This window comes from Dasypus novemcinctus, unplaced genomic scaffold (assembly GCF_030445035.2).
Source record: "Dasypus novemcinctus isolate mDasNov1 unplaced genomic scaffold, mDasNov1.1.hap2 scaffold_284, whole genome shotgun sequence".
In the NCBI taxonomy this organism is placed as follows: Eukaryota; Metazoa; Chordata; class Mammalia; order Cingulata; family Dasypodidae; genus Dasypus; species Dasypus novemcinctus.
The window spans coordinates 5,352-26,893 of record NW_026688249.1 but is presented as its reverse complement, the minus strand read 5'-3'; the positions used below and the strand labels follow the sequence as shown (position 1 = coordinate 26,893).

General features: G+C 39.8%; 1 long non-coding RNA gene across 2 annotated transcripts in view; it reads left to right on the top strand.

The window, feature by feature from the left end:
- Positions 1-20,087, top strand: part of LOC131277678 (uncharacterized) — a 57,690-nt gene extending 37,603 nt beyond the window's left edge. The window contains exons 3-5 of one of the 2 annotated variants that reach the window (XR_011648214.1): positions 1,499-1,569; positions 2,932-3,049; positions 3,132-4,810. This is a non-coding gene — a long non-coding RNA (uncharacterized lncRNA). Of the gene's footprint in view, positions 1-1,498; positions 1,570-2,931; positions 3,050-3,131; positions 4,811-18,558 lie in introns of those variants that run through there. The other variant, XR_009184806.2, reaches the window with a different exon arrangement.
- Positions 20,088-21,542: the final 1,455 nt, after the last annotated feature.

Below are 21,542 nucleotides of genomic sequence, written 5' to 3'. Positions count from 1 at the left end.
TGAAGAAAAACACTCAGAAGTTGAGGAATGGTTCCGATGATCCACTAGCTGAACCCTGGGTGCCTGAAGCAGGAAGTGGGTGGGGCCATCCCCAGTCTGGAGGCCTTGGGTGGGCCCTGAGGTCTGGGTGGGTCCTGTACATGGGCAGTGCTGAAAGCTGCCCCGGCCCTCCCTCCCATGATGCTCAGCTCCAGGCTGCAGGCCTTGGCAGGTGGTGTCCAGGCTCCTTCAGCCTGGCCTTTGGTGATGGCTGTGGCTGCTCAGGTGCTAGGCAGCCTTGAGCTCTGTACCCTGGGAATGTTTGCAGGAGGTGTTAGTCCTGTGCACTGGGGAGGGTGCAGACCTGTGCTGAGTCTCATCCTTTTTTTTTTTTTTTCCATTCATATTTTTTTATTGACTTTGTAATAATATTACATTAAAAATATATATGTGAGGTCCCATTCAACCCCACCCCCCCACCCCACCTCTCCCCCCCCCCCCCAGCAACACTCATTCCCATCATCATGACACATCCATTGGATTTGGTAAGTACATCTTTGGGCACCTCTGCACCTCATAGACAATGGTCCACATCATGGCCCATACTCTCCTCCATTCCATCCAGTGGGCCCTGTGAGGATTTACAATGTCCGGTGATTACCTCTGAAGCACCATCCGGGGCAGCTCCATGTCCCAAAGATGCCTCCACCTCTCATCTCTTCCTGCCTTTCTCCATACCCATCGTCCACCATGTCCACTTTTCCCAATCCAATGCCACCTCTTCTATGTGGACATTGGATTGGTTGTGTCCATTGCACCTCTATGTCAAGAGGAGGCTCAGATTCCACCTGGATGCTGGATGCAATCCTCCCATTTTCAGTTGTAATCACTCTAGGCTCCATGCTGGACCTCCTGCTGCTGGAGCGGGTGGTGGTGCTTTCATCTGGGTGGACCTGGGGGACTCCAGATCACTGATTTGTCAATTAAAGAAAGTCCATGAACTGGGTTTCCACAGAGCCGTTAAACAGATGGATGGCTCCAGGATGACCGTGTGCTCCCCCTTGTTGAGGGCAGTTCTGGTTTATGTCCGTTGTCCTTCCTTTTCATGTCACCCCCTCTCACTAAGAGTATCCTGATGTGACTTTATGTTACATGGTCAAGCTATTAGGTCTATTTTGAGCATTTCTTTAAGAAAGGTTGACTTAATGACTGAATGATTTAAGTTAAAAAAACTTGTAAAACATAGGGTGTGCAATGAGACACAGGCATATATACTTGTGTCTGGATGGCTTATCCTGCAAGGAGGTGTGTGAAATTGGTAAGTGGGTGTCTGGGCAGAGGTAGAATGGAGGGAACAGGCTGGATGAGAGGGAGGCTTACCTTTCATTGTGTACCTTTTTCAACATTTGATTTTTATTAAAATGAGTGTTTTTCCTACAAAATACACAATAATAAGATTCTGGGAAGGGATCATTATAGGCATTTGTAATATGTCCTGTTATGTGAATTTTCCTTCTAGGAGACCCCTAGTCAGCTGGACAGTCCCAGGCAATGGGACAAAATTTTGTTTTTATATTCATGAGAAATATGGTATGTGCTTTTCCATTCTTTTAATATCTTTTTCTGGTTTTGCCATTGGGGTAATGTTAGCCTTATCTCATGAGTTAGGAAATGTTCCCTTTGCATTGTTTCTGAAAGAGATTGTGGGGAATTGGTTTCATTTTTCCTTAAATGTTTGGTAGAATTTGCTTTTGAACTGTCTGAACCAGGTCCTTTGTTTTTTGGAATGTTATTAATTATTGATTCAAAATTTTAATGGCTGTAGGGTTATTCTGATGATCTATTCTTGTGTGAGTTTTGATAATTTGCATCTCTCAAGAACTTTTGAGTCATTACATCTAAGTTATAAAATTATTGGACCTAAGGATGTTCATAGTCTTGTTTGATTATCCTTTTAATGTCTGTGGAAGCAGTAGTGATGACACCTCTTCCATTCCTGGTATTGGTAATTTTTATCTTCTCTATTTTATGTTTGGTTAGCCTAGCTAGAGATTTATCCGTTTGATCAGATCATTTCAAACAACAAACTAAGGCTTTAGTTTGGGCATATGTTTTGATTTCTATGTGATTAATGTGCAGGAGTGCACTCACTGGACTGTATGGTAAGTTTATGTTTAGTTTTGTAAGAAACTGCTAACTAGTTTTCAGAGTGACTGTACCATTTTATATTCCCTTATGCAATGTATGAGTGATTCAGTTTTTCTGCATTCTCACCAGCATTTGGTATTGTCACCTTATGTTTTAGTTGTTTTAATAGTGTGTAGTTGCATATCATAATGGTATAGTTTGCATTTCTCTAATGACTAATTATATCCAGCATCTCTTCTTGTACTTATTTCCCATCCATTCATCTACTACGGTGAAATGTTTGCACATATATAGTGCCCATTTTTTAATTGGATTGTTTTTTATTTTTAAATTTCCCCTCCACCCTCGCAGCTTGCTTGCTGTGTCCATTCTCTGCACACTCTTCTGTGGGTTTTTTTGCTTGTCTCCCTCCTTTGTCGCGTGACCTGGCTGAGTTGGCTCTCTGCAGTACCTGTGGGCGAGGCAGCGATCCTCAGCCTGTGGGTGAGCCTGCCTTCACAAGGAGGCCCTGGGATGAGAACCCAGGGCCTCCCATATGGTAGACAGGAGCCCAAGTGACTGAGCCACAGCCACTTCCCAGGATTTGTTTTTTCATGGTTGAATTTTGAGAATTTTGGAAATTCTTTTGATTTATTCTAGATATCTGTGTTTTTGTGGGTTTTCTTTCTTTTTTTTTTTTTTGGTATTTGGCTCAGTGGTTGAACCCAGGACCTCATTAGTGGAAAGCCAGCCCTCTACCACCAAGCCACATGGGCTCCCCTGAAATTTTTTTGTTTGCTTGCTTTTTGTTTTTGTTTATTTTAGCAAGTACTTGGATCTGAACCCAGAACCTCTTGTGGGAAGCAGGCGCTCAACAGCTCAAGCCACATCCACTCCCAATATTGTAGATAGCTGTTCCAGATATCAGTTTCAGATAGTCTAGGTATGTGTTCTTTCTTTGTCATACTTAAGTTTGCAAATATTATTCTCGTCTGTAGTTTGCTTTTATAGTTTCTTTTTTTCAGGTCTGTAGTTTTAAAATTTGGTGAAGGGAAACAGACTTTGGCCCAGTGGTTAGGGCGTCCGTCTACCATATGGGAGGTCTGCGGTTCAAACCCCGGGCCTCCTTGACCCGTGTGGAGCTGGCCATGTGCAGTGCTGATGTGCGCAAGGAGTGCCGTGCCACGCAAGGGTGTTCCCCGCGTGGGGGAGCCCCACGCGCAAGGAGTGCGCCCGTGAGGAAAGCCGCCCAGCGTGAAAAGAAAGTGCAGCCTGCCCAGGAATGGCGCCGCCCACACTTCCCGTGCCGCTGACAACAACAGAAGCGGACAAAGAAACAAGACGCAGCAAATAGACACCAAGAACAGAACAGACAACCAGGGGAGGGGGGGAAATTAAATAAATATATCTTTAAAAAAAAAATTTGGTGAAGAGCCATGTATCATTTTTATTTTTTATGGATCTCATTCAATGCACTCTCTCTTCAGAATCTCTTTCCATGTTTTCAAATATCAACTAGTTTTGATGATACCCCAGTCTTTCTCTTGCCTAACATCACAACCCCATTGATACTTCTGCTTCAGTGTCACAATTTTAAAAAAAAATTATTTTCATTATTTTTAAAGGAGCTTTAGTTGCCATAGATGTTCCATCAAAAATATAGGGGGTTCCCATATACCCTACTCCCTCCCTCTAACACACTTTTCCCCATATACATTATCCTTCATTCATTAGTGTGGTCCATTTGTTTCATGGGATGAGCACATATTGAAGCATTGCTGTCAAGCATGGTCTATAGTTTGCATTGTTTCACACTTTGCACAGCACATTTTTATAAGTTTGAGAAAATGTATAATGACGTGTATCTGTTATTGCAGTATCATGCAAAATTATTCCAGTGTTTGAAAAATGCCCCATGTAATGCCTATTCTTCCCTCTCCCTCCCCTCAGAACCTCTTGTGTCCACTGTCTTTATATCAATGTTATGTTCTTCCATTATTAGAATAATAATAGTCTACTTATCCATAGGTGCATTCCTCCTGTTTGTTCATTCCTCTGTCTTTTGGAGTTGGGATTGTGTCACTTTCTTACCCCACAGTAATCCAGCAACAGCTACTTCAAATAAGTGTGGAACCCGACCACCTGGTTTCCCTAACTGCTGCTGCTCTATCTAATCCACCATATCACTTGCCTGGACTGCTGTGATAGCTCCCTAACTAGTCTGCCTTTTGACCTACTTGCCATTGTGGTCCATTCTTACCTAGCAGCCAGAATGATCCTGTTAAAACCTAAGACAAGTCTTGGCCCTTGTTTTTCTTTACTGAAACCCCCACACTTTCCCAGTTTATAGTAAAATGCAAGGCTATTACATTGCACTACAAGAACCTCCACAATGTGTGCTCCAAGTTTTAAAAGCATTTATTGAGATATAGTTACATACCATATAAGCTATCCTAAGTGTACTTTATTATAATTACAGATGTGTGCATTCCTCACCACAATCAAGTTCAGGACATTTTCATTAATCCTAGAAGGAAAGCCCTATACTCCTTAGAAGTCACCTCTCAATCCCTCTATCATTCCCCAGCCCTCCATAACCACTATAAATTTCATCTCTATAAATTTATCTTTCCATTTTATATTAATGAAATCATAGAATATATGGTACTTTGCATCTAGTTTCTTTCACTTAGCATAATGCTTTCTTAAATTACTATAATTTTTTTAAATGAGAGAAGTCGTATGTTTACAGAAAATTCATGTAAAAAATACAATGTTCCCATGTATCCCTCTATTGTTGACTCTTTGCATTAGTGTGTCAGCTTTGTGAGGATTGATGAAAGAATATAAGATATTACTGACAACTATAATCCTTAGTTTACATTAGGTGTATTTTTTCCATCTACCTTCCTATTATTAACAATGTGTAATAGTGTCATCCATTTGTTATAATTCATGAAAGAGCAATCTTGTATTTGTTAACCTCAGTCCATCATCCATAACACATTCACTTAGTTAAACAATCCCACCTTTAGGCTTTTAGCTTTCCTTCTAGTAACGTACATGACCTTAAACAAATTCTCTCAACCATATTCACAAACATATAATTCACAGTAAGGTCCTACCATCACCACTATCCATTCCCAAACATTTATAATCAACCTAAATAGAGATTCTGCACAATTTAAATATCAGTTTTCCATTCTCTAACCCATTGTATCCCTTGGTAACTTATATTCTAGATTCTAAATCTGTGAGTTTGCTTCTTATCCTTAGTTCATATCAGTGAGATCATACAATATTTGTCTTTTTGTGTCTGACTTATTTTACTGAATGTAATGTCCTGATGGTTCATCCATGTTGATGAATGCATCAGGACTTCATTCTTTCTTAGAGCTGAATAATATTCCATTGTATGTATTCACCACATTTTGTTTATCCATTCATCTGCTGGTAGTTATTTGGCTTCTACCCTTTCTTTATTGTGCTCTGAACATTGACATACAAATACCTGTCTGAATCCTTGCTTTCAATTCTTTTGGATATATATGCAGAAGTGGGATTGCCAGGTCATTTGGTAATTTTAGTTTAACTTTTTGAGTTACTGCCAAGCTGTTTTCCACAGCCAATACACTATTTTATATTCTTACCAACAGTGTATGAGGTTTCCTATTTATATGCATCCTTACCAGCACTTGCTATTTTCCAATTTAAAAAATAATAGCCTTTTGAGTGGGTGTGAAGGACAGCTCATCATGCTTTGATGTGCCTTTCCCTAATGGCTAATGGACTTGAGCATCTTTTCTTATGCTTATTTACCATTTGTATATCTTCCTTGTAGAAATGTCTATGTAAATACTTTGCACATTTTTAATGTTTTTTTTTTTGTCATGCCCAACTCCCTTGGAGGTAATTGAGTGATAAAGCTCTTTCTTCCTTCTTGATGTGGAAATAGCCCCTCACCATTTGCCTGCTTCCTCCTCCTCCTTTGATCCCCAGCTCCAGTCTTGTCTTCTCTGACTTAGGTAACCTTTTTTTTTTGAGGTACCAGGACTGGGCATTGAACCTGAACCTGGGACCTTGTATGTGGGAAGCTGGCACTGAACCACTGAGCCTACATAGGCTCCCTTGAGTTGGTTTATTCATTTGTTTGCTTGTTTGTTTTTAGGAGGCACCAGGAACCAAACCTGGGACATCCTATGTGGGCAGCAGGTTGAACTTCATCCACTCACAGCATCTTTCTTACCTGCTCTGTTATCCTACCATTGACCCCTCTTCTTCAAGTTGTATTTGCTGATTCTTTATCTCTTGCTCACTGGATCACCTAAACAGTCCTAAACAGTCACCATGCACTCACTTTATTTAATAAAGTGTAAAGGGTGGAGACGGTGGCTCTTTCCACCATCTCTATGATGACCCTTCTTGTTGGGTAGGTGGTTTCAGACCATCATATTTGCAGCCCTTGAATGTAGTTGAGGCTCACCATGGGCTTTGAGGGAGGCCCAACTTGGATGGAATTGTGACTCTTGTGAAGTCATTTCCACAGTGGTTTACCTTAAGTCAGACTTCCCTGTACTTAGATCCTGACATGTACTTGGTGGGTCACTTCAGGAAAAGTACTTTGAGATCTTTGTACCTATTCCTCATCTGTAAATTGGTGATAAAAAAATACCTAATTTTTCAACTTTGTTTTATAATTGAATCTAATTTTAGCTTGCCTGACTCCCCAGATAGTCTCCTTCCAATCCTGTTCCCCAGAAAGGAGAGTGATGGACTCAGTGGGTCCCATGCTTTTTAAAACATTTTTTAAAAATTTATTAGAGTATACCACTCATACATAAGCATACATAAACATTAAGTGTATAATAATAATTGTGAATTTACAAAACAAATATATATAACATGATACAGGACTCTCATACCTCACCCTATCACCAATACCTTGAATTGTTAAACATTTTAACCTAATGATTAAAGAGCATTGTCACAATATTACTACTAACCACAGTATTTTCCCCCAACCCACCCTATTATTATCTTTATATCATTTATATATGATCATTCATAAATAATAAGTATGGTAAAAATTGTGAAGTTAGAAAGCAAACATGTGTAACATCATTCAGGGGTCCCATACATCAACCCTCCACCAACACCTTGCATTTTCATGAGATGTTTCTTACAAATTATGAAAGATTTTTGTCAAAATCTTGTTGTTCTTATGTTACATTTGGTGTATTTCCCCCCCAACCTACCCTATTATTATTTTTTAACTATAATTTTATGGCAGAAGTTGTAAACTTATAAAACAATCATGCACATGTACAGAATTCCCAAACAACACCCCTCTATCTGAACATTTGTTACAGATAAGATAATATCATCTGATTGTTACCATGACCATAGTGTACATTTGGCATACATTTTCCATATTGCCCCATTATCAACACAGTACATCTTTGGCATAGATGCAACAATATTATATTATTACTGCTAATCAGAGTCCATAGGTCACTCCAGTTGTATTTTTCCCATACTTCTCCACATTCCCACCACCTTACAGTAGTGATGTACATTTGCTTTAGCTAACAAAGGACACTTTTGCATTTGTACCATCAAACACAATTCTCATCTACTTCTTGGTTTGCTGTGCTATTCAGGGTTCCTAGATTATTTCTTTAGCATTCTGTCAATTGGCATTTCATATCTAGATTACCATTTTCCACCACATCCCCATTTATAAACTAGCTTTTACTCGCTATGTGTTACCATCCGCTCTATACATTTCCACACTTTCACAGCAAAGCTAATTAAAATTTATGTACATTAACCATCAGTAGTCCATCTCAGTCCTCCTCTTATCTCCTTTAAGAATCTACCATGTACCACCACATCTTGAAGATACTTTCTTACCATTTGTTCTAGAAGTTTTATGGTTCTTGCTTTTATTTTTAGGTTTTTGGTCCATTTTGAGTTAATTTTTGGATAAGGTGTGAGATAGAGGTCCTCTTTCCTTCTTTTGGCTATGGATATCAAGTTCTTTCAGCACCATTTGTTGAATGGACTATTCTGCCTGAGATGTGTGGGATTGATAGGCTAGTCAAAAATGGCTTGACCATACATGTGAGGGTCTGTTTCTGAACCATCAAATTGATTCCATTGGTCTATGTGTCTGTCTTTATGGCAGTACCATGCTTTTTTTAAACCACTATATCTAGGAAATATGATTTAAAGTCTGGAGGTGAGATTTCGCTTTTCCTTTTTAAGATATTCCTGGCTATTCAGGATCCCTTACCCTTCCAAATAAGTTTGATAATTGTGTTTTCAATTAAAAAAAATTCTGGTGGAATTTTCATCAGGCTTGCATTGAATCTGTATATCAATTTGAGTAGAATTGACATCTTAATGATATTTAGTCTTCCAATTCATGAGCATGGAATATTCTTCCAGTTATTTAGAACTTTTTTTAATTTTTTTTTTAATATTGAGTTGCAGTTTTATGAATACAAGTGCCTTACATCATTGGTTAAGTTTTTTCTTGACTTTTTGAGTTTTATCTGCCGTATTTTATTTTCACCCTTCTTTTCCTCTTTTAATTTTATTGATAAAATCTTCATTTCTAGACTCTCTTCCAGGCCTCTCTGTCCTGTCTTTTCTTGTCAGGGTCTAGCGTAACCTTTAGTATGTCTTGAAAATCTTGCCTCTTGGTTAGAAATTCTCTCAGTTTCTGTTTATCTATGAATATTCTAATCTCATCCTCAGTTTTGAAAGACAGTCTTGCTGGATATAAGATCCTTGGCTGGAAGTTTTACTTCTATATTTAGTATCTTAAATATATCACGCCACTGTTTTATTGCCTCCCTGGTTTCTGAAGAGAAATCAACACTTAATCTTATTGGGTATCCCTTATGTCATGCTTTGCTTTTCTCTTGTTGGTCTCAGAATTCTCTTTGTCTTTGGCATCAGATATTCTGGTTAGTATGTGTCTCAGAGTTGGTTGATTCGGATTTTTTTGGATGGGAGTACATTGTGCTTCTTGGACATGGATATCTATGTCCTTCAATAGGGTTGGGAAATTTTCTACCATTGTTTCTTCAAATATTCCTTCTGCCCCTTTTCCCTTTTCTTCTTCTCTGGGTCACCCATGACATGTATGTTTGTACATCTTTTGCTGTCATTTATTTCCCTGTTTCCTTGTTCAATTTTTTCCATTCCTCATTTGTTCTTTTCTATGTTCACTTTCAGAGGCCATTTCTTTCAGCTTACCAATCCTTTTTGCTGCCTCCTTAAATCTGCTTTATATGATTTCAATGTTTTTAAATTTCATTTATTGCACCTTTCATTCTGAGATCTGCTAATTTGCTATGTATGCTTTCGAGTTCTTTGTGCTCCTCCAGTGTCTTCTTAATATCCTTAATCTCTTTAGCCATCTCATTGAATTTATTAAGGAGATTTGTTTGAACTTCTTTTTTTTTTTTTTAAAGATTTATTTATTTATTTAATTTCCCCCCCTCCCCTGGTTGTCTGTTCTTGGTGTCTATTTGCTGCGTCTTGTTTCTTTGTCCGCTTCTGTTGTCGTCAGCGGCACGGGAAGTGTGGGCGGCGCCATTTCTGGGCAGGCTGCTCTTTCTTTTCACGCTGGGCGGGTTTCCTCACGGGCGCACTCCTTGCGCGTGGGGGCTCCCCCACGCGGGGGACACCCTTGCGTGGCACGGCACTCCTTGCACGCATCAGCACTGCGCATGGCCAGCTCCACACGGGTCAAGGAGGCCCGGGGAGACGGACGCCCTAACCACTGGGCCAAAGTCCGTTTCCCTGTTTGAACTTCTATGATTAGTTGTCTCAAGTCCTTTCTGTTACTTGGAACATTATCTTGTTCCTTTAACTGGGCCATATCTTCCTGTTCCTTGGTGTGGATTATAATTTTTTGTTGTATTGGCATCTGGTGTAGTAGAGTATTTATTCTGGGTGTAGTTTTTCCTCTTTAGTTTATGGCTTTCTGCCCTTTCTCCTTTGCTGGTTGTGCAGTAGGAGCCAAGGATGTAGTTGGTACTCTAAGCTGTGGAGGCTTAAGCTGCCCTCATTACCCAGGGACCTATGAAGCTTCTCTCAACTTTCTCCTTTGCCAGGGGTAGGGACAGAATCACAGCTGTGTGGAATAATTCAAGTTATGCAGGCTGTGACTGTGGCTGCCCAGTGAAACTGATGAAGCTTCATGCCCCTTTCACCCCTGCCTGGGGCAGGGACAGAGCTGCAGGCATGGGCAGCAATCTATGTATTGCAGGTCCAAGATGACCACAGTTGTCCTGGTAGACTTCCAGTTATTCAGCCCATGTCAGCTAAAGGTTCCTGAAGTTACCTGGATAGGCTAGTGCAGGGTCCACTAGATTCCCCCCTGCCAGAGGTGGGGCTGAAGCCTAGAATAGGACTGCAGGCTGATCTGGGTGAAAGAAACAGGTCCCTATGTTCAACCATGATTTTGGTCAGCCTGGCTTCCCCTTCTGCTGGGGGTGGAGTTAAAATGGTGGCCACCAGCCTCTTTCTGACTTGGACAGGTTCATCCTTTAGCTCTTCTTAGGGTTAGACTCTAGCAAACTGAATTTACTAATCAGTAGCTGAAATCAGTGGCCAACTCTCTTCCTCCCCTGTTTTTGGGAAAAAGGAGCTTCCATTTCTAGCCAGAGGATAGCTCTTGGGGCAGCTTGTGCTGCTATGGTAGGATATTCTCTGACATCTCAACTTGGCTGGTAATTTCCCAAAGAGGCTAATGCAGGTCCCCCAGCTTCCTCCCTGCTGGAGGTGAGGCTGGGTCCTATGCTAGAGCTGCAATCTGATCTGGATGGAAAGGTGCTGGTCCCTACCAGCACTGGGATTTTTATTCTGTCCTGCTTCCCCTTGTGCCCAGCGTGGAGTTAAGATGGTGACACCCAGCCTCTTTCTGACTTGTTCAGGTTCAAACTTTAGCTGTTCTTAGAATTATATACTGTAGCCCTCTCAATTTACTCATCAGTAGCTGAAGTTGGTGCCCAACTATGTTTTCCTTCCCCATTTTTGGGAAGTGGAGCTTCCTATTCCAGCTGCAGAATAGCTCCCGAGGTGGCTTGTGCCTCCACTGGATGATGGGCACCAGCTTCCAGGGCATGGGGTGCTCTACTTCTGAATCTTCTCTGCAGATGGGCAGTCTCCTTCCTTCTGTTCTTTCAAGGATGTTGCATGAAGCTCTTCTGGCTTCCTGGATTACCCAAACAGGTGCTTTAGATAGCACCATGTGATTACTAACTGCCCTGTAGCAGGAGCTGACTCTAGGAACTCCTTACTTTGCCACATCTTGTTAGTTTTCCTTGAATTTTGGATATTTTATATATAGGTCTAAAGTTTCCTTTTACATTTTTGTTGTTGTTTATGTTTCTTTGTTGAGAACTATCTTTTCTTTCATTTCAAGAGTATTTACCTTTCTTATTGAGCAGAGACTGCTTTGATGCATAATTCCTTCTCTGGTTCATTTGGGACTGTATTGGCTGATTTTTTCCCCTGGAGAATAGATGAGATTTTTCCAGTTCTTTTTATGTTATGTTGTATAATTTGGGATGATATCTTGTTGTGTGTGCTTATTATATAGTTAGAGACTTCTGAAAGATTGTTTTGGCTAGTTGGTGCCTTGCTATTCCATATGAATTTGAGGATCACCTTTTTCCATTCCTAAAAAAAGGTTGCAGAGATTTTGGCAGGTATTGCATTTATTATTTTTTTCATTTTTTTGGTCTTTAAAAAATTTTTTAATGTTACCTTAAAAAAATACAAGGTCCCTATAAACCCCCATCTCCCTCACCCCACTTTCCCCCCCATAACAACCTCCTCCATCATCATGAGACATTCATTGCACTTGGTGAATACATCTCTGAGCACCACTGCACCTCATGGTCAATGGCCCACACCATAGCCTACACTCTCCCACAGCCCACCCAGTGGGCCATGAGAGGACATACAATGACTGGTAACTGTCCCTGCAGCACCAGCCAGGACAACTCTAACCCCTGGAAATGCCCCCACATCACATCTCTCCCTCCCACTCCCTGCCCCCAGCAGCCACCATGACCACTTTCTCCACACCAATGCCACATTTTCTTTAGTTACTAATCACAATCATTCATGAATAGAACATCAGTAAGTCCACTCTAATCCATACTCTATTCCTCCATCCTGTGGACCTTGGAATGGTTGTGTCCACTCCACATCTATATAAAGAAAGGGCTTAGATTCCACATGGATGCTGGATGCAATTCTCCTGCTTTCAGTTGTAGGCACTCTTGGCTCCCTGGTGTGGTGGTTCACCTTCTTCATCTCCATGTTAGCAGAGTGGTGTAAGTCCAATAAACCAGAGTGTAGGAGTTGCAAGTCTGTTGAGGCTCAGGGCCTGGCTATCACATGGTCAGTCCAGAGATTCAGGTCCCCTGGGTATACACTAAACCCAAGCACCAACTACAGATCCAGTAAAATAACAGGGGAGGCTTGTGGACAAAGATCAGATCTGAGTCCAGCTCCATCACACAGAAACACAAACTCCAAATTAGGGCCAACTGACATGGCACTGAACTCCACCTGCCATGACCACAGAAACTGTTGGTCCCTGTAGCCCTCAGAAGAACCAGTACCTGGGGTTGTATCTTCTTTATCTGTCTCTGGGACTCTGCTGAGGTGTGCGTAAGGGCAACCACTCTGATGACCTCCCGGCTCTTTTTGGAGACTCATAGCCACATAAACTCATTTGTCCTTTCCTTTCCTCCTTTTATTCAAGGTCAAAAAGCATTTTTAACTCCTGGTATTATATGTAGACAGATATTCTGATGGTCCGAGTTGACCCCTTTATTCAAGGTCATTTTCTAGTTACATCATCAGCTGGTACTTGGTAGTAATCCCTTGGTGGAAGAAGTTGCCTTGCCAGTTTGCATACAAGGCAACACTTATTGCAGTGATGGAAGGCAAAACATCAAAAATAAAGCTTTTGCATTTTTAAATTTTTTGGTACCCCAATTTATTTTTACCTTAATTTTTCTAAATTAATATGTATTCTATATCTAACCTTTAAGCTCATCACTATATTTCATTTTATTACTAATGGAACCTGGCAATATAGGGCTTCATTTTTGAAGAAGTTTTGGATCACAGAGAGGTTCAACAATGTCAGAGGAGGAACACTGGTGTGGGATGTTATTGACAGGGGACACATGGTTGGCAGGGAGTTCTACAGGGCATATATCCATATATCCAGGGTACATAAAGATGTTTGGATATTTTCATAGTTGTTACAATTAAAAACAACTGAGGGAGTGCTGAGTTCCTAGCCAGGGGAGCTCTATCACAGTCCCTAAAGGAACAGCAACAATCCCCCAAGTGCAATAGGAAAGACCAAAAAAGAAGGAAGATCCAACAATGAGCCCTTGATACTAATGATTATGCTTGTGAGCCTGTGCACCTGAGATAAGAACAAGGCCTAGAGCTGCAGTGTGCCTAAGAATTGCCTAAGAATTACCTCCTGAGAGCCTCTGTGTTGCTCAAATGTGGCCAGTCTCAAAGCCAAACTCAGCATGTAAATGTATTGCCTTCCCCCCAGTTTGGGTATTGCATTTAATCTGCAGATCACTTCAGATAGTACTGATATTGTAACAATATTAAATCTGAAACAAGGACTCGCCATTTATTTTGATCATCTTTAATTAATTAAAATTAATTAGGTCATAATTTAGGTCAAATTTAATTAAGTGCTTTGCAGATTTCAGTGTATAGGTCATTCATCTCTTTATTTAAATTCATTATCAGGTATTTTATTCTTTTAGAGGCTATAGTGAATGGAATGTTTTAAAGATTTTTTTATTTTTTCAAATGTACTTAGGTTACAGAAAATGTTACACAAAAAGTATAAGGGATTCCCAAATGCCCCATTCCACACACCTCCCACCCTTCCCCACATTAACAGCTTCTTTCATTAATGTGGTACATTCATTGCAATTGATGAACACATTTGGAGCATTGCCACGAAGCATCGATTATACTTTACATTCTTCCTACTCACTCTCACTCAATTCTTTAGGATATATAGTGGCCTCTATCTGTTTTTGCAGTGTCAGTAAAGACAATTCCATGTTTCAAAAATGCCCCCATATTACACCTCTTTTTCCCTTTCTGTGCCTTCAGCACCTCCAGCAGCCACTGTCTCCACATCAATGATATACTTTCTTCCATTGCTGGAATACCAGTAAGTTCATAGTAGAATATTAGTAAGTCCACTCTCATCCATATTTTATTCCCCAATCCTGACGATTCTGGAATGGGGATACCTACTCCACTTCTAATTGAGAGGAGGCTTCAATCCCTTATGGCTGATGGATGGGACTCTCTTGCAGTTGTAGACTCTCTTGGTTCCTTGGTATGGTGGTTGTCCTTCCCCACCTCCTTCTTAGTTATCCTGGGTGATGTCAATGAACTGCAGAGTAGGTGTTGCAGCTGCTGCAATTGATGTTTAATGCCCATATCACAGTGTTTTTTCCTGGTATGGAAAAACAAAACTGATTTTTTTTTTAGTGTTTATCTTATACCCTGCAACTTTTCTGAATTTGTTTCCTCTAGTAGATTTCTTGAGGATTTTTTGGGATTTTCAATATGAACGATCATACCATCTGTGAATAGTGGTAGTTTTTGATTTCTGATTTAAATGCCTTTATCTTTTTTTGCCTAATAACCCTGGCTAGAACTTCCATTTTAATTTTGAATAGAAGTGGTAACAGTGGGCATCCTTGTCTTGTTCCTGACCTCAGGTTTCATTCTTTCATTGCAGGCTTTCATTGTTTCTCACATTGACTTTGATGTTAGCTGTGAGTTTTTTGTATTTACTTGTTGTGGTTGTTACCTTTCATTCCTATTTTTCTGAGCAATTTTATTATGAAATCATGGTAGATTTCATCAGAAGGCTTCTCAGTGCTATTGAAGTGATCATAGATTGTTCCCTCCATTGTTTTTAATGTGTGTTACTACAGTGAGTGATTTTCTTAGGTTGGCCCACCACTGCATTCTGGGGATAAGTCACCCTTGGTCATGGAGTATAATCCTTATAATATATGTAGTTTGATTTGATTTGCTAGTGTTTTGTTGGGAGTTTTTGCTTCTGTATTCATATGGAAGTGGTTCTTTGTTTTCTTTTGATGTGTCTATCTGATTTGAGTATCAGAACAATAGTAGCCTTATGGAATAATGAGTTAGGAAGAATTCCTACCACTTTAGTTTTTTGGTAGAGTTTGGGAAGAATTGGTGTTAATTCTTGTTTGAATGTTTGGTACACTTCTCCCTGAAGCCATCTGGACTTTGACCTTTCCTTGATGGGACATTTTCGATTATTATTCAATCTCTTTGCTTTTATAGGTCTGTTAAGATCTTTTATATCTTCTTGAGTCAGAGCAGGTTGTTTTTATGTTTTAGGAATTTGTTCATGTCTTCTCAATTATCTAGTTTATTGACATATGAATGTTCATAGTATTCTCTTATAACCCTTTTAATTTCTGCCAAATGAGTGTTAATGTTCCCACTTTCATTCCTTAAATAGTTATTTGCATCTTCTCTCATTTCTCTTTGTTTGGATAAAAGTTTGTCAATTTTATTAATCTTTTTAAGGAACCAAATTTTGGTTTCATTGATCCTCTCAGTTGTTTTTCTGTGCTTTATCTCCCTTGTCTCCTTTCTGATCTTTATTATTTCCTTCCTCCTACTAATGTTAGGTTTAGTTTTCTCTTTCCTCAAGATATGAAGTTAGGTAATTGATTAAATATCATTCTTTGGTGGGTGGGGACTCAATGCCCTACTGGCAGAAGAGGTTTCTGTAATTCCTTAATTAAGTAAACCTATGAATCCAGTATCATCTGATATGCCTAGAATTGAAATTCATCAATAATATCAAACTGCTACAGCCAATATCTAAAAGGGGAACAAAAAAGTTGGAGCCTTTATTTACCTATCCTATACTTATTTAAATCCAAGGTGGGAGCTAAAATATAAAAACTCAAGGATGTGGGCTGCTTAGAAAAATTCTTGCTCCTACTTGCCTTGTGAATCATGTTACCTTACAAACTGGGTCCCCTATCTAATGTCTGCTGTGACCTAATTAAAACAATAGGCAGCTGCAGAGTCTTTTAAAAAAATCCAAATTTTATAAAGAACCAATTAGAAAGCCCTGTGTACACCAAAAAGATACATTTTCAACTGCCTTTTGAAGGCTTAGAAGGAGGACTGCTTGATCCCCAAGTCTGAATGTGTAAACAATGTTTGGATAAGGAGCCAATATACTATAGGATATCTGAGTCATGGTATCTCTATTTACCAGCCCACTAGCCATACCAGAAATAAACTTACCCTAGATATGAAGTCGCTGGGCTAGGGTTAACCATAAGATTATCAACTCCCTATGGAAGGTTTGCCTATCATGAGGCAACCTAACAGCCACAGTAGAAGAACGTGTCAATATCATTGATGCAATTCTCAAAACAATTCGAGTTTCTATAGACACAGTAAATGTCATGCATAATGAGATGGCCTTAGATCATCTTCTGGCAGAACAAAGAGGGGTATGTGCAGTAGCCAATATCTCCTGCTGCACATGGTTAAATACATCAGTGCAGCTAGGGCTAAACACCCAAGCCATTTAGCTTCATAACATTACCAATCCTCCTGCATAATCGATATGAGAATCCATCAAAAACTCTATGCCTAAATTATCATGGTTCTTACCCATAATAAGTCCCCTAATAATTGGTATCATGCTCTTAAAATGTGGTCCCTGCCTTCTTAACTGCTTGGTGTACTTCATGAGTAAAAGTTTAGAAGCTATTAAACTGCAAGTGATCATAGCCCAGAGCTATGAACGATTCTGTTGTCAGTGTGCTGACAGTCAAATATACCTTAACATAGCTAGGGCAAGATTCTGCTCCTCCACTGGAACCTGTCACAACATCCACAGTCAGCAGGAAGCAGCTCCAGAAGCTAAACCTCCTCAAGAGTAAGGAGAGGGTATAAACAGAGGGGGAACTGCTACAAGGATGGAGTGCCCCCTGGATGATTACACACGGAAAATTTCACCTGTCCTTTTGTTTGAGCTATGCTTATTTTCAGGAACTAAGGGTAGGTTGCCAGTAACCACAAGAGCAGCCCACCTAGGGCTGCCAAAGATGGCAAATGGGCTCCCTGTGCAAAAAGTATTATAAAAAGTACCATGTGCAAGAAGAGACCATCTGCATATAACAGAGTAGAGTTAACAATAATATTGTAATATTTGCAGCAATGGCAAAGATATTATATCAATTCTAAGGGACAATAATAAGGGGTATAAGGAGATATGGGATTTTTCCTTCTCAAGTAGTGAAAATGTTCTAAAATTGACTGAGGTGATGATAGCACAACTTTGCAATGGATGTGAGAGCCACTGAGTATACACTTTTAGTGGATTGTACAAAACAGGAGACTGTATAACACAGTGAATCCTGTGGTAGAAGATGGACTGTGGCTAACAGAATATGAAAATGTTCTCTCATGAACTATAATAAGTACATAATACTAATTCAGGGTGTCATTAACTGGGTGAGTTGGGGGAAAAATACACCAAATGTAAGATATTGGCTATATTTATTAGTAGTCATATTTTTATAATGCTTTTTCATGGTTTGTAACAATTGTTTCATAACAATGCAAGGTACTGCTGTTGGGGTAATATATAGGAGCCCTGTATGATGATATTCATGTTTGTTTTGTAAGTTCACAACTTATACTATACACTTATTATTTATGGATATTCACATATGAATGATAATCTTCAATAAAAACTTAACAAAATAAAAAGTTGTAAAACTAAAGATAGGAGGTAGCATGATTGTAAAATAAACATAATTATTTCAAAAGTGAGGTTTATTCTCTACAACAAGAGAGGATGATAAGGTAAATATACAGCAGAGGTGATACAGAAAGTTTGCTTCTAAACAAGACACTCAGTTAAGGAAAACCTTTTATAACTTCTTATTAAGAACAGACAGATAATACAAGAAAACTTTAACTGAACAGAGAGAAAACCACGGTATGAAGTGATTTTGTATGAAGCACTGTATGAAGATATTGTCTGATGGGAAAACTCTTAAAAATCTTATAAACCTATCAAATCTTAGCCACCCTGTGCCATGACAAATAAAATCCATTTTCTGCAAACCTTCAACTTTCTGTATCAACTCATGATTGTCCTACATATTCCCATTTCTTTCTACAACAACCAGTTTATTTTACTTTAAAATTTAAGACAAAACTTTATTTTCCTTTAACAAAACATATCTTGCAAATGTATTTAAATGATCAAAAAGATCTTGGAAACTCTCTTCAAGGTAACAATCTTGAAAACATAATTTTTCTTTCAATATAATCATGGAGGTGAAGAAGGTGAACCACCACACCAGGGAGCCAAGAGTGCCTACAACTGAAAGCAGGAGAATTGCACCCAGCATCCATGTGGATTCTAAGCCTCCTCTTGATATAGATGTGGAGTGGACGCAACCATTCCAAGGTCCACAGGATGGAGGAATAGAGTATGGATTAGAGTGGATTTACTGATATTCTATTCATGAACTATTGTGATTAGTAATTGAAGAAAATGTGGCATTGGTGTGGAGAAAGTGGCCATGGTGGCTGCTGGGAGTAGGGAGTGGGAGGAAGAGATGAGATGTGGGGGTATTTTTGGGACTTGGAGTTGTCCTGGGTGGTGCTGCAGGGACAGTTACTGGACATTGTATGTCCTCCCATGGCCCACTGGGTGGACTGTGGGAGAGTGTGGGCTCTAATGTGGACCATTGACCATGAGGTGCAGCAGTGCTCAGAGATGTATTTGCCAAATGCAATGAATGTCTCATGATGATGGAGGAGATTGTTGTTATGGGGGGAGGAGTGGGATGAGGGGGATGGGGGGAATATGGGGACCTCATTTTGTTTAATGTAATATTAAAAAAATAAAGACAAAAAATAAAAATAAAAATAATAAAATCAAAATATAAGCTCTAATAGATATAGTTCTAGTTTATTTGATCAGTAATTACATGGAGTTGGGAAGAACACACCCATGTAGAATGAAATTTATGCTTATATTGTACTTTTTAAAAAAGATTTATTTATTTCTCTCCCCTCCTTCCCCTTTGTCTGCTCTCTGTGTCCATTTGCTGTGTGTTCTTCTGTGACTGCTTCTATCCTTATCAGCGGCACCAGGAATCTGTGTCTCTTTGTTGAGTCATCTTGCTGTGTCAGCTCTCCATGTGTGTGGTGCCATTCCTGGGCAGGCTGCACTTTCTTTTGCACTGGGTGGCTCTCCTTAGGGGGTACACTCTTGTGCATGGGGCTCCCTGTAACATTAGGAGTGTTAATTTATATGTAAATGCTTACTTATCTCTAAGTCAATTTGAATAGAGCTCTTTGCAGGAGTTTCATAAGTTAATTTGGAAATAATATTCAGATGTAGGAAAATATCATGCATCAAACATACAGAAACACAGAGTTTATACTTTCAATTTAAACTACTAATCAAACATAAAAAACAGAAATACAGAAAACATAGACATCTCATGAGCTTTTAATTTCTCACTTGTCTTTTTCAAAGAATCATTTAATGAAACTTTAAAAATATTGCTAACATACTCTGAGCATCAGTTGAAATAGGCATCTCATTTGACTGGCTGGGATATCACATTTGGGAGCACATCTCTGAGATGAGTAATTTTGTCTACTTGGAATGTTTCTCATAATTAACATTAAAATTCTAGGTTGTCTTTGTTAGATATTGCCAATTTGTTCGATATGTACAGCTTCCAACTCCATAATATTTGAATATGTATAATATGCCAGTGTGCCATAGGATAGAGAATTAACATTTTAAGAGAATGAGGATCCATCTTTATCATTTTGCTTCTTAACTTGTGCACAGGTCAAAGAAACTAGCCATAGCAAACATGAAACTGTGGACTGAACCATAAGGCTAGAGACTCAGGATCAAAACTTGAATTTTCTCATTAAAAAGATTGACCCACTGAACTTTGGACTGAAAGCTAGTGAGACTGGAGAGCACAGACAGAAATAAGTGGAGCTCAGATCCAAGAGGGACTCACTCATGAACCTTATAGATGGTGGAGAGGAGAGCATGCTGAAAGGTTTCAGCAGGAACCTACTTCTGTCTTCTTATCTCCAGAGCCCTTCATAGTGGCATTCAGATTCTGTTCTCATCACTGAACCTGTGCAAAAAAATACCCAGGTAATTAACATTTTGGATTTCACACCTTTATTAAGTGATTCATGAATTAGGCAGCATTCAGCCCAAGAGCAAGGCTCATATAGGCAGAACAAGGTAGTCTGAAAGAAAATAGAGTCAGGAAGTGGACTTGGCCCAGTGGTTAGGGCATCCGTCTACCACATGGGAGGTCCGCAGTTCAAACCCCAGGACTCCTTGACCCATGGGGAGCTGGCTCATGCACAGTGCTGATCCACGCAAGGAGTGCCATGCCACACAGGAGTGTCCCCCGCATAGGGGAGCCCCACGTGCAAGGAGTGCACCCCATGAGGAGAGCTGCCCAGCATGAAAGAAAGTGCAGCCTGCCCAGGAATGGTGCCGCACACATGGAGAACTGACACAAGATGATGCAACAAAAATAAACACAGATTCCCTTGCCACTGACAATGACAGAAGTGGACAAAGATGCAGCAAATAGACACAGAGAACAGACAACTGGGGTAGGGGGGAAGGGAGAGAAATAAATAAATAAATCTTTTTTTTAAAAAAGAAAATACAGTCTTACAGAGTGCCTTACTTGGCTTAGCCTTGACTTAGAGGAACTAGGCTACAGAACAAAAAAGGGAGCTGGTGAGTCTCCCCAATTTCAGGTTCAGGGAGAAGGACCCTTTACAAGAGACAGGAACTTAATTAGGCTTTGGTTTCTGATATGGACTTAGCATGAAAGTCTCCGTATCAGGCCTAGTAAACTTAATTATCATCTGTTGTGCTTGTGTCTTCTATTAATTTTGAAAGGGCAGTTCTTATACTTTCTCAAAAAAAGTAGAATGAATTTCACAAATTTTCAACAAATGTATAAATGAAAGCACAACATCCTAAAAAATGAAAATTTATCTATAAGGGGCACATGGGCCTGCATACAAATGACTCCTAAAATAAGATGGAGAGAAACTGCAAAAATTTGAAAGATATAACAGCATTCCCTATCACAGAGTCCCCAGGACCTGGGGGCACAGGGACCCCCAAGGGGAGATCATGGCCACTGCACCTAGAGAGCCCCAAACTGGAGGGGGGTGCATGCAGGGCACAAAGAGGAAGCCCCCAATAACACAAAGCAAGGGAGCTATGCAGCCCCAAAGAACAGGAT